The sequence below is a fragment of the Pipra filicauda genome, unplaced genomic scaffold, assembly GCF_003945595.2.
Source record: "Pipra filicauda isolate LSUMZ 115617 unplaced genomic scaffold, ASM394559v2 scaffold1_size10287979_pilon, whole genome shotgun sequence".
NCBI lineage: Eukaryota > Metazoa > Chordata > Aves > Passeriformes > Pipridae > Pipra > Pipra filicauda.
In genome coordinates this window covers 7109214-7126349 of record NW_024104310.1, presented here as the reverse complement: position 1 = coordinate 7126349, position 17136 = coordinate 7109214, and the positions used below count along the sequence as shown (strand labels likewise).

The following is a 17136-nucleotide window of genomic DNA, read 5'->3' as shown; positions in this document are numbered from 1 at the left end:
CAATAGAAATACAACCAGGGTTTCCTTTTGGTAGATATTCATAAGGACAATCCTATTTAAAAGATAAATAAACACATGTTTATCTGAACTTTTCTGCAGTCATACATGATACTGTTAAAGAGATATTCACTATGATCAAATGAAGTATACCCAACTGACTTCATGTGTTTTCCTACAGGCTAGATGGTACAAGTGAGAAGTGATGACAGAATTCCAAATATAAATTGCTGTATACTTTGATTAAGGCCCTACCTGAAGACAACATGTGAACACAAAGCAGAAAGGTCAAGTGTATATTTAAGAGTGATGCTGCTTCTGTGTTACCAAAGTTTTATTTTACAGAACTCAGAAATTAGTTGTTGTCACTTTTTAACTATTAGGGCTATAATTTTCAGAAGTGATTCTTGAGGATGTTCAGAGACAACTTACAAGGTAGCAATTTTCAGGAAGAACTGAGCACTCACTCTCTGAAAACAAAAGGTCTCTTCTATGTTTTTCAAGTTGAGCTTCCAAAAACTAAGGCATCTAAGGTGATAACAGGTGACAGCCTGTTCCTTTTGAAAAGCATGACCAGGCTTTCCAAATGACAACCAACATGTTTTAATATGCAACCCAACATGTTCTTTACTCACATGCATACACAGAGGATATTTCAAGATATTAAGCAGAAAATGGTAATGGGAAGACAAACCAATCCCTATTTAATATCATAAACAGGATATTTTAAAGAAATTAAAACTAACTAGCTATATTTCATAAATCTCCCATGCCAGTTTAGGATGTCATTTCCTAACAGCAAATTTTTGAATATAATTTTGACAACACATTTAAACCAAGAACATAGCAACCACTCAACATTTTCCTGTAACCTGTAAAAGTCCTGAGAGGTGTTAGCCGGTGCCACAGGTGTTAGTCCATCACAGCGAGAACCAGGGCCAGTTTCTCATTCAAGTCAGGAATACAATGCTCTCAACTCTGTTGCAGTTTTAAAGTCTGTACCCATAAGATGTCATTCAGAGTCATGAAGTCTCGTGGTCTACATACCCCCTTCATGGTCAAGGTATTTAGGCTACATACCCAATGATGCAACCGAATACCTCTGTGAGCTCTGACGAATGATTCAGGGCATGAAACAGTATCAGTTCTCTACCACACTGTACAGAGTTCTGGCATGCTTTAAATCTGCAGGACTCCTCACAGCAAAACCTACTTCTGTGGGAGAACACTGGCCTTAGAATCTGACCCTTCGTGTTTGTAAAACCCTCGGAGTGTCAGACAGAAGTACAAAGCTGCATTATGAATGAGTCAGAATGAGTGCCAAGATCTGAGAAAAACCATGTGACAGTATTGAACTCCAATCATGAACAAGTTAAGTAAAGTATTAATCTGTGATTATTTCTGGCAATACTGTGATCTGTCTCTACCAAAGTTACATAAACTCCACTACTCGAGGCTGAGACCTTTTGTCACTTTAATCTAAAAATATCACAACTTGCAGGACAGGCTTCTCTTGCTTACATGTTGAGACATTTGCCCCCAAAAGACATTCTTCTTTTCTAAAGGACCCTCTACTTCTGAAGCTCTCTGCCAACTGTGTTTGCCCTTTCAAAAGGCTACATCTGAATAAAAAAAAAATATTAACAAAATCAGTGAATATCACTTCAATTCCATTTGCATCATCTCCATTCGGTTGTTGCACTGGGCTCCCCTCAACTTTGCCAGAACCAGATGTCTCATTGAGGCAATGCACTCAAACCAACAAAACTGACACTTTCAAACCCACCACTTTCTTGGTCCATTAGAATGAGAGGGTTTCACTCCTCACTGCCTCACAGCTCTGACCTTTCCAATTCTCTGCCACCAAAAGCTTATAGGATCTGCCGGATCCATCTGCGTCTCCACCTGGCCTGTTTTCCCACGCCAAAAGGAGGGATCAAATATACGTGTCTGAAAACACATCCCTGCTTTTTCTTCATACCACCCGGGGGGGAACCCCCTCACCGGTTTCAGACGAGAGGAAGCCTCCAAGACCACTTCTGCCAAACCCCGAAATTCTGGGAAATTGCAGCAAAATGAACTTCAGCACCTTGGACAGGACACACAGACGGAAAATCGCCGAAATCAGCTCATTGGCCCCGAAAATGTTGAGCCTGTACATGACCCTCTAGGACACATCTGCGGGCCTGTTTATTTTTAGTATTGACAAATCCTCTTTGAATCACCGCGTTTATTCCACCATCCGCCCTGTGTTTTGGGAAGAGCTGCTCACCAGCCCAGCAGTGGGAGAAATTGGGGCCACCAGCCCCGGATCCAATGCCCGTCTGCAGGATCAGCCACTGCCCCAGTTGTGACTGGGTAAGCTTGGCTCAAGCACTCACAAAGCTCAGCTCATCCTTCCCAGGCAAAACAAGACCTGTTGCTGTAAGTGTGCCTGGCTTGCATGTTTCTCCGCTTTCCAGAGGCTCATCTCCACCTCCTCACCCAAATCTCAAAAAAAAAAAAAAAAAGTCTGATTTATTCCCAATACAGCCACACTTCGGTTGCATAAGTTTTGCTTTAATTTAGCTTTCATTCTCTCTCACAGTTCTCTCAGTATTCATTGTTCCCCTCAGGGTTGCCTCGATAAAATCATGATCACCTTGCTGGAGTGCAGCACAGCTCTCCCCAGTTTTCTTTTATTTACATAAGCCAAGTCCAGTTTTTAATTTGTGCTGGTAAAAACTCCAAATATTTTAAGCAGAGGTGTTCTGTAAAGAGCTTTGAGGTGTGTGGTGCCATTAAGATACATACTTAAAATATGTCAGTTCTTACAACAAGTAATACCAGTAATATTCTCAAGATACAGAAGAACGATACATTTTCCCTGCCACCGCAGAAATACCTATTCTAGTTCTTTTCTTCCCTTCACAACCCGCCACTAAATTTCCACTCCAGTACGTCTGACACCACGTAACATTAAACAAACAATTTGCAGATTATTCTCTCTGCTGTTTGTTCTTTCCCGGCACTTCTGGGTGCGGAAGCGAGATGGAAACCAGACCGATTCTCTGCCAGAATTACCTCTAAACAGTAACATATATATATATGTAAATATATATATGCTCTGCTTTTACAGCCCAACACAAGCTTTGCTACGCCAACTTCGCTCTGCTCCAGCCCCCGGTCCCTCTCTGCCGCCCTGCTCGGACGGGACGATCACGGTTCTCCTCTCGCCTCGAGGGAAAGTTTGGGGAAGGGAAAATCCCGGCACTACCAGTTCCTCGTCCGCGACACGCTCGGAACCGGGCTTCTTTTCCGTTTCTTTCTTTCTTTTTTTTTTTTTTTTTCCCCCTTTTTATTATTTTATTAACAGGCAAACAACAAAACCAAACCAAACAAAAAAAAAAAAGGAAAAAAAAAGAGAGAGAGAGAAACTTACATTGGTTTATTTAATTTTTCCTGCTAAACCAAGAGTCCCAGAGCCACTTCATTGTATCCACAGAGTTTTTAGTCCGCGAGCGGTCCCGTCCCGCGGGAAGGAAGCGCCCGGCTGCCGGGCGCGGAGCGCGCTGCCCGCCCGCCGCGGAGCGCTCATGGCTCGGAGCCGCCGCGCCGTCTGTGCCGCTGCCGCCGGAGCGGAGCGGAGCCAGCGGAGCCCCGGCCGGGCGGGCGGGTGGCGGGGGGGAGTGGGGAGGGATGGAGGGAGGAGGGCTGGAGGGAGGCGGGAAGGATGGATGGATGGACGGACGGAGGGAGCGGCGGAGGCACCGCCCGCCCCGCCGAGCGCAGCCGGGGCGGCCCCGCAGCGCCCCCTGCAGCCGGTGGGGGGAAGGGACCGGGGAGGAGAGAGGGGAGGGAAAGGGAAGGGGAGTGATGGGGAGGGAGAAAGGGGGATGTGGGAGAGGGAGGCGTGGAGAATAGAGAGGCAGAAAGGTGCAGAGTGGGGAGGCAGGCGGGGGGATAGGGAGGAAGGCAGAGGGGTGCGGAGGAAGGATAGGCAGGGCTGAGGGGTGGGGAAGGAGAAACGATGGGCAAAGAAAAGGGGTGGGGTGGAAGGAGGGATGAAAAGGGCTGGGAGGAAGGGAGAGAAGCATGGAAAAGGCAGCGGGAAGTGGGATGAGGGAGGGCTAGAATCATAGACTTGTTTGATTTGTAAAATACCCCTTAGATCATCAAGTCCAACAGTTAAGTCAGCACAGCCAAGTCCACCACTACACTGTGTCCCTAAGTGCTACATCTGCGTGGTCTAGGGTGAAAGGAGGGATGAGAGGAGCTGGGAAGAAGGGAGGGATAGGGAAGAGAAGGATGGAAAAGGCAGTGGGAAGTGAGATGAGTGAGGGCTAGAATCACAGACTTGTTTAGTTTGTAAAATAATACCCCTGAGATCATTGAGTCAAACCATTAAGCCAGCACAGGCATGTCCACCACTAAACCATGTCCCCAGGTGCTACATCTAAATGCTCTAGGGAGAAAGATGAGATGAAAGTGACTGGAGGGAAAGGTGGGAGGGGGAAGGAGGGAGGATGAAGCTGCCATGGAAGTTGGGAGTTGTCATGGTGGACTTGGAGAGAGGGTGCAAGCAGGGCCAAGGGTGCACGGGGGAGAGGAGAGGCAGTGAGGAACAGGACAAAGCAAGGGGTCCCTGAGCACACAGAGGAAGGGAGAAAGGGTGAACCGTGCCAAAGGTGGGCCCTCTGATCACCCACAGACAACCAAACCCATCTCTTCCAGCAGCTGACTGTCCCAGTGCCTCAGGCCTTAAGGAAGAGATGCCTGGGTCAAGCTTACAGGGCAGCAACTCCAATGAGTAGGAACAGCAGCTTTCACTAAAAATGAGCAGCCCAACAGTGACTGGGAAGATCATAGCTGGATGTCTGTGGATGTAGAGAGGAGTGGCAAGGACTTGCTGGAAATATTGAAGTATTCAGGATGGTAAAAGTGAAAGAAACTTCTGAAAAACTGCAAAAGACCCTTAAGTTACTGAGTGAGGTAAAATAGGATGTACAGGGGAGATTGGCATTGCTTTATTGCCTCAGTGATGTGCTGGAAAGTGGCTGTTGCCTCTCTGGAAAGAGAGTTTGCAGTTGTAACAAACACTCCTGTGAAAGCAGCTCAGGGTTTGGTAGTGATCAAGGACAGCAAGTGCTGGGAAAGGAGCAGATCATGTAGAGAAAAAAACTGGTGAGGCTGCAGTGACCCTGGGAAGGTGGTTGGAGAGCAGGTCTCCATTCAAGAACAAGTTCATGTTCAAGGAAATTATCAAGTGGGGGATTCAAAATGAACAAAGATTCAGAATTGGAAAAGCAGGAAATGAAGTATATCATAGGGAAGAGCTGGGTGAGGAAGAGGAGAGAAGGAACTGGGAAGGGGGAATAGAGGTTAGAGACTGGAAAACAAAGACTACAAACAAAAGGAGGTGGAGGGGAATGAAGACTAAGAAAGGCAGAGAAGAGTGGAGCTTTCCCTGTGGGAAAAGAGCCTGTAAAAGCCTAGAGCAGCACAAAATGATGTGCAAGGCAGGAGGCAAAGGAAGACAAATCCTCAGGGGTTTAACCTCTCATCATGGGGCTGAATGGTGCATGCACCAAAGGAAGTAGGTTCACATGAGGGCCCAAAGAGCACATCTTCAATGCCAGAAAGTCAGATTGTGAGTCTGTGACATCTCAACTCGTTTTTGAACCCCAACCACTGCACTGTCATGTCTCTACGGGACATCTCCAACTTACAAGAGGAACAACACTTTTTCAGCAATGTTTAATGATTTCCAACACCATTTTAAGTTCAATTAAAACAAGAATCCACACCATAGCAAAAGTACAGTGTAGGGATAGTTGCTGGGGGTCACATTACTCATCACAGCAGCAGAGCTGCAGTGGAAATCCTCCACATTGAGGTGGCCATGGCATGGTCCCACCACAACAGTGCTCTCAGCACCCAGAAATACTCCCAACTCTTGGGCAGCAGAACCATCACTGTGGGGTGCTCAGACCTGCAGAAACTTCTACCATGGTGCTGTGCCCTACATCACCTCAAAAAAATGATGTTTCTTCCCCCGAACAGCTAAAAAAATATATCATGAGGTAGTTGGGCTTGTGAAGAGAGAGGACATGTGAACCTACTGCTTCTTCCTATGAAGGAGGAGTTAATTTAATGGTTGGATCTCAGAGGTCTTTTCCAACCTTAATGAGTCTATGATTCATAGACCACATCATACTGCTCTCTGTGCTGATTACATGTGAAGATGTGTGTTTTGGGGCTGAATTATGTGTTTGAGGGAATTTTTATTTTATTACTTATGTAATATTATATATTATATGCTCACCTGTGCTTTCACAGACCAGAGTTTGCCTCTGCAGGTTGATGTTACACAGACATTGCTGGAAATTTACCTTAGGTCAGGAATTTCAGGTGGAAGGGACCATGACAGCTAAAAGTAAATGTTAAAATATTGGTTTTCCATTTTCTCTTCCATATGGTTCTTGCTCTACTTGCAATCCATGAAAGGAGGTCCTCTGTCCTCCCTTCTTCCTTCAGAACCACATTAGCAATGATCCCAAGGTTGAGAGCCAGCAGCATCTCAGTGTCACAGATTTAGTAGCACAGCCAGGGAGAGGAGGAGAAAGCCACAAACTTTCACTTAATGTCCCATCCACTAATCCTGAATCATTTCTTGCTTCATTTTTGCAGTTTCTAAGAGATAATTCTTCTGTAAATTTTCGAATCCACTTCTTTTTTACAGAGGGAGAAAGCATTGCTAAACCCTGTTGAAACTCCAGGATAACCCATCTGTTTCATTTGTCTTTACAAATACAGAAATTATTCATAATACTAGAAAATCCTAAATCCTGTGATAATGAAATCAGCTCAGTCTGAACTCAGCTTATAGAAAAAAAACAGAGCAATATTTATAAAGGAAATAAATCATGTTAATAAAAGGTGGGCAGGAGTACAGGAGGGAAAGATACCTGCCAAATTTCTTCCATACCAGGAGCAGGACTGAGAGGGTTCTTCCATTTCCTACCCCCCAAAAAAGAATCTTTTCCCCCAGTTTTCAAATATGTACACAGTATTTGGGTTTTTCTTTTCAAATTGCCTCCCTTTGAGCATCCCTTCAGAAGGTACAGAAATGTAACCCAGGAACGTACACTGAAGGCAGCACTTCCCAGGTGGGCTCTGGATATGTGCAGCTCCAAATCACACAGTAATTGGGGAACATCCTTGGCACAGAATCAACTCTTAATGCAAACACTAATCATAAGGCAGCCATGTTAATTGGAACCCTATAGACAGGCTGATCAGAGAGAGGAAAATTGATTAAACCTACTCTGCCTTGCCAAAGTCTTCCTTTCTGCAAGAAGCATTCAGGTAATGCTGGCTTGCTGAATGTCTGAAAAAGTTCAGGCAAGTCAGCTGAAACCTAGTAAATGTGCATGTCATGTGGAAGTAAGTACCAGGAGTAAAATAAATACTATGGGAGGGGAGATCAGTTGGTGTCATCTTTCAATTCACTTCTCTCCAAAACATACTTTTTTTCCCCACAAAGCAATCACTACATTCTTAAAGGGACTGTAGACAGCAATGCTGGTTACAAAGAGCCATTTATTCCCCAAAGATGTTTATAAAACCTTTCTTTTACCCATATCTCTGCACATTTGTCAGTGCCTTTTCAGAAAACAAAGAAACTGAAAAATCTGCAGATCTTGAAAGTCTGAGTTTGGAGAAGTTTTTGTTTAAAACACATTATTTGGGTTTTTTTCCCCTTAAAAAAGGAAAACCTGCTTTAGGAGCACTTTCCTTGGAGAACTTCATTTGGCAAAAAGGAATAAAAAAAAGTATTATTCTTCAAATTTGAAAGGTTTCTCTATGCCCTCCCACCCTGCTAGGTGCTCAAGTGGAGTGCTTTTGCTTTTCGCAGACCCCAGCTTTTTGTAAACCCTTTTACTACCTGGGATAAGTGCTGTGAGAAGCTCCTTTAGCACAAGGTGCTGTGAGGATGTCACACACAAAACTCAATTTAGGCAATACTTCCCTCTACTGGAAAAGAAAAATACTGTCATTTGTTTTAATCTCCTTTGAAATAAAGGAGAAGACCAGGATAAGAAAGGTTTTCCTGTGATGGAAGGTTGAGGGCATGTGGGATGAAGAAAAGGCAATCACCAAAACATTGCTCTTTTATTAACCAGGCAAAAGGGTTGGAGCCATCCTGTATCGACCCCCTTGAAGGACTCCCACAAGCTCCCTTCTCTGATAACTTTCCAGCCCCACTGCGAGGAAATAAAGCAAACCAGCAGGGCTGAGACACCCCCCCTGCCACCCACACACATCCCCTTTCCCTCCTTCCCTCCGTGCCATGGAAAGCACAAGATTAACCCACTCTGCCAAACCCCTACAGGAACCCCACACTGAATCACACCAGGGATGATGCTAAAACTCCATTGTATAACCCTGCCTGGGATCTGGACTTATTCCTTCCTCTGCAATGAGAGTCCTGATTTTTTCTCATCCCCACGCTTCAATTTCAATAAGCAAAGGGACCCTGACGCAAACCCAGCTGCTGTGTCAGGGTACATCTGTATCAGTCTTCAGCTTCCATCTTTTAATTAAGTGTATCATCCTCATGGAGCATCTCTCATCAAGCATCCATGGGGAAATCCTGTAACGCCTGGATAAATTGCTACATTTGTTCAATCAGACTCAAAGATATAATCCTAAAGTGAGCTAATCTAATTTAATGGGGGAAAAAAATATTACAGGCAGGCAGTGCCTCTGTCAACGACTGTGTCCAAGTGTGAAGAAAGCATTCAGGGCTCTGATAGACATAACAACTCACATCATTAAAGCAAAATTAATTTTCATCTCCCTGAAATGGCTCACCCCTCAGTCGCTCCAAAATTAGGCCACTTTATGTCACACCAGAAGACAGCTGTGTTTTAATTTAGAAGGCAAAGAAGGTTATGCTGGGCTGGGCTGAATTATGACCCATTACCATGCTTTTGCCACCTGTGGACAGCACAAATATTTGGTCATTAGGCAGTTCAGAGAGCAGAGAAACACAGCTTCACTAAGTGGGGAAAGCACTTACATGAGGTTTAGTGATTAGCAGTGTCAGAAAGGCAGAGCCTGAGTTTCAGCAAAGCTTCCTGTCCTATTTGGAGGAAACAAGCAGAGTTAACCAAGCTCTCCCGCTCTTCCTAGTTGGGTAAAACCTCTTACAAAGAGCTGGTCACACATTCAGCCTTTACAAAGTGTAAAATAAAAATATATTCCCTCTCTTTTTTTTTTTTGTCAAAAGCACCCACTCACGACACCAAAATTGCTTTACCCCTGCAACTTCTCCAGCAGAGGATACTGTCTTCTATTCAGTAGCTGAGGGACATCAAAGCTTAGCCCATGGAGGGAACCAAGAGAGCTCCAAGGTGCAGCTGGACTGTGGATGCCCCAGGGAGATGTTTTAAGCAGGGTGAAATCTAAACTTTGCCAACCTCAACAGGAGTTTTGGCTGTGATTTCCATAAGGAAGTACTTCAAAGCAGACCAGTGAAAGGTTAAGCATTTTTAGAAAAGATTTCCACATCAAAACTAAAAAAAAAAAAGAAATAAAAATAATAATAAAAAAAATTAAAAAATAAAATATCACAGTCAGAGAAAGTTGATTGATTGATTGGTTTCAGTCAAACACTACCTGCAGTTAGAAAAAAGCCTTGAGAAGCATCTCTGAGGCAAAGCTAACAAGAAAATCCCCACAAGGACTGCAGGGAAATTCCAAGTGATAATTTTCTGCATTTAGTAACCCAATCCCTCTTCTTTCTTTCACTGCAGTCCATCATGCCCTCCCTCCTCCATTTTAACACTAATTAAAGGCAAACTTTCTTCCACTACATTTACTTCACATTTTACATGAGTCATGAACCATTTCCTTTTTATTTTTTTAATTTGAATCTCCTAATTAATTGTAATGCCTATTAGTTTGTGTTCAAACTCTGCCATTTCAGCTTCCTGGAAGTGCTTGGGGTAGAAAGACCCAATGTAACTGTGCAATAATGACCACAATGTCTTTAAGCACAGAAATAATGCCGTGGACTTCCATGAGACTGCTCTAGGCCTGTTGATGCTCACATGGGTCACATCTCAGGGAAATTGTGGTCACAAGTGGTTCAATGGTTCAGAATTTCTGATGAAAGCTTGACAAATCTGGAGCAAATTAAACTGAGTTGTTCTCCTGTTCCTCTTCTTGTAGCCTTTCCTATAAGTTTTCTGCATCATCTTTGTCTTTCAGTGCCCTTTCTCTGGTGCCCTTGAACGATCTTTTCACCCTTTTATTAAGTTGCAAATCCAGGGGTTGTAGTCTAGTCCCAGTTTTGAGTACTCGTGTTATTTTATTTGCAAGAGTCTCCAATCCAGCTGATGACCTCTTTCTGATCACTTTTCCCCAAAGGTACCTGCTTCTTCCTTCATTTCCAAACCAAGTCTACTGCAACAGCAGAGAGATGTGACAATAGATTATTTTCTTCTGAAAAGAGGAAAGAATGACCATGCTAGGAAGATGTCCATGTTAGGTTAATGGTTGGACACCATGACCTTAGAGGCTTTGTCCAACATAAATGATTCAATGGTTCTATGACTGAATTCAGCAAATGTCATTAATATATTTTCAACATCTTCAAGCTGATCAGCTTAAGAAGCCCCAAATGAACATGAGGCCTGAACTCAAGCTCCTTCAATATGAAAAACTCTTAACCTGACACTGCGTAGAACCATTTAGGTTGGAAAAGACCTCTAAGATTGTTAAGTCCAGTCTTTAACCTAGTACTACCAAGTCCACCACGAAACCCTTAAGTGCCATATCCACATATTTTTTTGAACCCTTCCAAAGGGTGGAGACTTTACCACTTCCTCTGGGCAATCTGTGAAGAAATTTCTCCTAATACCCAATCTAAACCTTCTCTGGTGCAACATGAGGCCATTTCCTCTTGTCCTACTGCTTGTTATCAGGGAGAGGAGGCTGGCCCCCACCTGTCTGCAACCTCTTTGAAGGCAGCTGTAGAGAACAATAAGGTCTCCCCAGAGCTGTTTTTTCTCCAGGCTAAGCAACCCAGCTCCCTCAGCTGCTCCCAATCAAATCTGTGCTCCAGACCCTTCCCCAGCTCTGCTGCCCTTCTCTGGACACACACTCCTGCACCATAATGTCTTTCTTGTAGTGAGGGGCCCAAAACTGAGCACAAGATTTGAGGTGCAGCCTCAGCAGTGCTGGGAACAGGGCAACAATCACTGCCCTGGTCCTGCTGGACACACTATTGCTGGTACAGGCCACGTGCATTGGCCTTCCCAGCCACCAGGGCTCACGCTGGTTCAAGTTCAAGTTCAGCCAACAGCCCCAGGTCCATTCCCACGGGGCAGCTTCCCAGCCACTCTCCCCCCAGACTGTAGCACTGCAAGGTGTTGTTGTGACTCATTGTTGTGCAGGGCCTCGAATTTGGCCTTGTTGAACCTTATACAATTACAGAGCTGGGAGGAGTAGACAATACCCCAGAATGTTGTGCAGCCTTTCAGAAGGACCTCTACAGTTTGGAGAGATGGGCAGAGAAGAACTGCCTCAGGTTCAACAAAGGCAAATGCAGGGTCCTGCACCTGGGGAAGAATAACCCCTGGCACCTGTACAGGCCAGGGGCTGACCTGCTGGGAAGCAGCTCTGCATTCCAGGTCTGCCAAGAAGGACCTGGGGGTCCTGTTGGACAACAACCTGTCCATGAGACAGCAGTGTGCCATGAGGGCCAAGAAGGCCAATGGTATCCTGGGATGCCATTAGGAAGAGTATGGCCAGCAGGTCAAGAGGAGGTAATCCTGCCCCTCTACTCAGACCTTGTGAGGCACATCTGGAGTGCTGTGCCTGGTTCTGGGCTCCTCAGGACAGGAGGGATGGAGCTCCTAGAGCAGAGGCTATGAAGGTGAAGGAACTGGAGCATCTCTCTCATGAGGACAGGCTGAGGGAGCTGAGCCTGTTCAGCCTTAAAAAGAGATGACCGAGAGGGGACCTCATCAATGTATATCAGTAACTGAAGAGAGGGTGTCAAGAGGATGCAGCCAGACTCTTTTTGGTAGTGCCAAGAAATGCTTTCTTATGCAAATCTCCACCTTTGAGTGAAGGTTACACAACTAAAAATAGTTAATAAATATATGTATGTCACAATTTAAACCCAGACAGCAACCAAGTACTACACAGCCACTTCCTCTTTCCCCCACCAGTGGCATCAGAGAGAGAATTGGAAGAATAAAAATGAGAAAGCTCATGAGTTAAGGACAGTTTAATAAGTAAAGCAAAAGCCACATACACAAGCAAAGCAAAACAAGGGATTCATTCAACAATTCCCAAGGGCAGGTAGGTGTTCAGCCATCCCCAGGATAGCAGAGCTCCATCACACATAATGGTGACTTGGGAAGACAAATGCCATCACTCTGAATGTCCCCTATTTATTCCTTCTTCCCCCAACTTTATACACTGCCCATGATGTCACATGGCCCCAGATATCCTTTTGGTCAGTTGGGATCAGCTATCCTGGTTGTGTCCTCTCCCAGCCTCCCATGTACCCCTGGACACCTCACCAGCACGAGAGCGTGAGAGGCAGAAAAGGCGTTGGCTCTGTGAAAACACTGCTCAGCCATAGCAAAAGCACATCTGTATTATCAGCCCTGTGTTCAACACAACCCCAAAACACAGCCCTATACTGAAAATTAACTCTACCCCAGCCAAATCCACCATGTTGCACCCCTTATTCCATACCATGTGTTGTGGTCAGGTCCCAGACTATCCAACACCTCATTAACCACCACCTCCCTTCCATCCTTCAGTACAACACACAGAAGTCACTCCCTTACTCTATGTACACAAAGTCCTTTGTGTTCATTTAGTCCATGACTTTGGGCTCCATCAGTTATGGTGACCACTCAGAACTGGAGGGGTGGTGTGTTGCACTGAATTACTGGGCACCAAAACTAGCTCAAGTTGGGTCACTCTGCTCTTGCACTGCTTCTTTTAATGCCTTTCCTCCATTGGTTCATGTGGTTCCTGTTATAGTAATTCCTGTAACATACAACTCAAATAATGGCTGACAATAATTTGAAGGCACATCCATTATGATCTCTAGCCCTGGTCCTTTTGGGACAGGTTCACTGCAGTGAACTCCTCCCCTCATCCTCAGCATGGTCAACAACAAGGGGTTCTTGTTAAGAGTCCACATCACAGTCCTCCATGGCTGCAGGGGCACAGCTGCCTCACCATCATCTTCACCACAGGTTTCGGGGGCATCTCTGCTTCCCCTGCTCCAGCACAGGGTCCCACTCATGGGAAACAGTTCTCCACGAACTTCTCCAACGTGGGTCCTTCCCACAGGCTGCAGTTCTTCACAAACAGTGTGGGTCCTTCACAGGATCACAGTCTCCTTCAGGCACGAACCTGCTCCAGCATGAGGTCCTTTGTGGGCTGCTGGTGGATATCTATTCCCTCATGGACTCACCCACGGTTCACAGTCCCTTTGACTGAAGTTCACACTGGAGTTCCAGCCTGTCCAGTTCAGCTGTGGTGCCCTGGCCATCTGCCAGTGCAGGCACATTGCTGTGGCTGTTGTGAAAACATGCCCAGGCACAGTAGAGGGAGATGATCAGTGCTACAGAGAGCAGCAAAGGCAAAAGGCAGCCACTGACAAGCACTAGACTAATACAGTCAGGCAGATGAGCCCCATGGCAAGAACAGGAGCCTGACAATTAATATCTAGATGGCAATAACTGCTATTAAATTGACCTGGAACATTTCAATCAAATCTCTCATTATCTCTAACCATTCTAGCTACACACAGGGCACCAAAACCACCTGTCATGGTTTAATCCCAGACAGCAACTAAGCACCAACCAGTCACTCACTCACTCCCCCACCAGCAGGATCAGGGAGAGAAGCAGAAGAGAAAAAGTGAGAAAACTCGTGGGTGGAATAAAAGTTCAAAAGATAAAACAAAAGCCACACACAGAAGCGAAGCAAAACAAGGAATTCATTCAACGCTTCCCATGGACAGGTGGGTGTTCAGGCATCTCCAGGACAGCAGGTCTCCATCACACACAATGGTGACATGGGAAGACAAATGCCATTACTCCAAACATCCTCCCTACTTCTTCCCCCCACTTTATATACTGAGCACAATGTCACGTGGAGGGGAATATCCCTTTGGTCAGATGGGTCAGCTGTCTGGGCTGTATCTCCTCCCAACTTCTCATGCACCCCCAGTCTCCTCACCGGTGTGACAATACAGGAAGCAGAAAAGGCCTTCATGCTGTGCAAGTGCTGCTCAGCAACAGCAAAAACATCTCTGTATTATCAACACTGTGTTCAGCACAAATCTAAAACTTGGTCCCATCATAGTTCTTGTGAAGAAAACCAACTCTACTTGAGCCAAAACCAGCACAATGCACCAGCTACATCTTTTGCCTTAGTGAAGAAGAGCCAAGCATTGACCATCATATGTCTTTTGGCTTTCTCTTTCTTTCCTCAGTCTGTTTGCCAGCAGTCTGCAAGTTTCTCACCCCTCTCCTGATTACTCCCACTTCCATTTTTATACTTCTATCAGATCCCACCACCAATTTCCCCCTTACCTTCATTTCTGCAGTAAGTAATTTTAGACCAAGCTAGATCTGAGATGAAGTCAGAACCTCTACAAGAGGAACCTCCAGCATAAATCACCTGTAACCCTAATGTAATCGATGAGCCTGCCCAGGACCAAGAAAGAGCAGGATGAGGAGATCATTTAACCAGGACCTGGCAGCTAATGCAGCAGGCTCAATTGCCTCCCAAGAAAAGTTAAGTGAAGTCACTGGGGTCTCCAAGCATGCAAAAATTCAACCTGTTAAAAATGGAGGAATCTTTCAAATATTTCTGTTTTAACTCTTTGGAGAAGATTTTATACAAACCTGTAACTACTCAAGGCCATCAGCTTTTCATATTTCATCCTTAATGCAATATCCTATGTCTGACAAATGAAGCCTTTAAGGACCATATGCCCTGGACTGGAAAACTCACATTAAAGCACATCAATGCACACACTGAACCACTGCATTTTGCTTTCCCAGTTGACCCCTGTGAGTGCAGGGTCAGACCCTGGGTGGATATTGAATGCTCCCTTCATCATCAAGAAAAGCCCAATTTTTTTCCCCCCCTCCCCAATGTTTAAGTGTTCTCTCAGAGAGAGGGTTTAGGGTTTTTTATTTATTCTTTCATCTATTTTCAAGCATTGATTTGGGAGTGACTTTAAATGGGATAGGATTGAGGCTTCTGCCAGGTTTTTGAAGGGAATTGCTGTTCTCAACACAAACACAGCCACCCATGGGCAATAACACACAATACTAACGATTGACCTGGGCCTCCAAAAGAGTTGGAAGGCTACAAGAGCAGCCCCTCTTCATGGGCATTCAGGAGTCCAACATTGAGAATGGATGCTTGAGAAGCTCTTTCTACCACCTGTTACTCATCATATTTTGCTTTCTCTAACTGACTTTTACTTCTTAGCCCTTTCTGTACTCATGCTCATATTAAAAAGATAAATACACCAAAACAAAAGCTGGTTTCTACAGATGACAAAGTGAAGTAAAAGTTGAAGAGTAAACATAGGTAAGACAAAGGCACAAACTTCAGAGTGCAGTGAGAGTTTGCACCATTTTCTCTTACAAATGGGGTCACCATTTTACTACTTCTGTACCACACATGGACACACATAAATCACTCATGTCAGTCCTGCCCCAGGAACACACCATCACTCCAGAGAGAGTCTCCAACACAAAGACAAGTGCAACAATGAAACCCAGCTCATAAAACAGGCAAGCAAATGCAGTCATTCCTTCAGAAAAAAAAAAAAAAAAAAAAAAAAAAAAAAAAAAAGAAATTCAACTAGGATAAACTCTCCAAATACACATACGTGGAAAGCCTGACTGGAACAACAGTCCCAGCAAAAGCCTGTCTAAAAAAACAGAGTAAATATATCTATAACTGCGCTGTCACCTCATTAGATACAGAGGCCACCACTAGTTTAGGACAATTGTTCAAACCTACAAACAAAGCCCCAAACCCACTTCCCTTAGCATAGGCACTCATCTCCTGCCTTTATATTGTAGTTTGTTCCCTGATTGTTTATCTCTTGCAGCTGTCTCCTGATGGGTGAATGTCAACCCTTTCTTTGCCACATCCGATGAAGTTCCTGACTGTTGGTTCCTTTTCTTCTATTCCAAGGAGAAGATACTTGGCTGCCTGCCATCATGACTATATTGACCACGGCAAACCTCGGCTGTTATTGGTTTGTCAGATATAGGAAGGTGTTGACAAGAGTCAAAAGATTTCATGATAGTTGAGAAAATGCCTGGGTGAGAGGCTTTAGGAGTTCCTTCCAATCACATTAAAATAATAAATACAGAGGTGATCATGAATAATATTTTCATTGAAGGTACTAAATAAATTTTTAATGTAGCATTAAAGGTGTGAAAGGCATTGAAGTCAAGGCAATTTAAACAAAGAGGCAAGCTTGCAATTTTAAGTGTAAGGCTGATTAACAGAAAAAATTTACCAGGCGGCAGACATTCTCCTTGATGTCTTCAGGTCAAGAGCTGTAACCTCAGTGGAACAAATTAGTCAAATGCAGCCAAACCCACCTTTAAGATATTTGGCAGCATTTAGACCTGCCTTGCCAGTTTCTTTCAGTGGCAACATGACATAGTTGTAATAGAGCAACCTGCACTAAGATCATTCCGTTGGTTTGTGCTCATACTACCCAAAACCAGACCCTCTGGATCTGCTTTCTAAATCAGCTTGCACAAATCTTAGTGCTGTCTTTGTCCAACAAGCTTTTGCATCTCTTTACGTGCAATTATATGAACACTTGTGCTGCACGTGACTTGTGGGTGTGCCAGCCTGCTCTGCTGCACCCTACACCCTCCTGCAAATGTTACTTGCCTTTGTGTCAGGAAAATATCTTCCCACTTTCTGGTATTGCTGTCCCAACACATATGAAGTGTCAGTTAGGGACCATCTCACTCGATGGAATTAGCAAACATGTATTTGAGGATTGGATTTTGCTGTTCTGGAGCATCTTGTGCTTCCAGACCAATAGGTTATGGATGACAAAGTTTC

The 17136-nt window shown here is 44.6% G+C and overlaps 1 protein-coding gene across 4 annotated transcripts in view; it reads right to left on the bottom strand.

The window, feature by feature from the left end:
• Positions 1-3575, bottom strand: part of LOC113991446 (sodium channel protein type 5 subunit alpha-like) — a 215727-nt gene extending 212152 nt beyond the window's left edge. For all 4 annotated transcript variants that reach the window (XM_027727795.2, XM_027727793.2, XM_027727796.2 and 1 more), the window contains exon 1: positions 3419-3575. The gene's annotated coding sequence lies outside the window, so the exon portion shown is untranslated. The remainder of the gene's footprint in view (positions 1-3418) is intronic.
• Positions 3576-17136: the final 13561 nt, after the last annotated feature.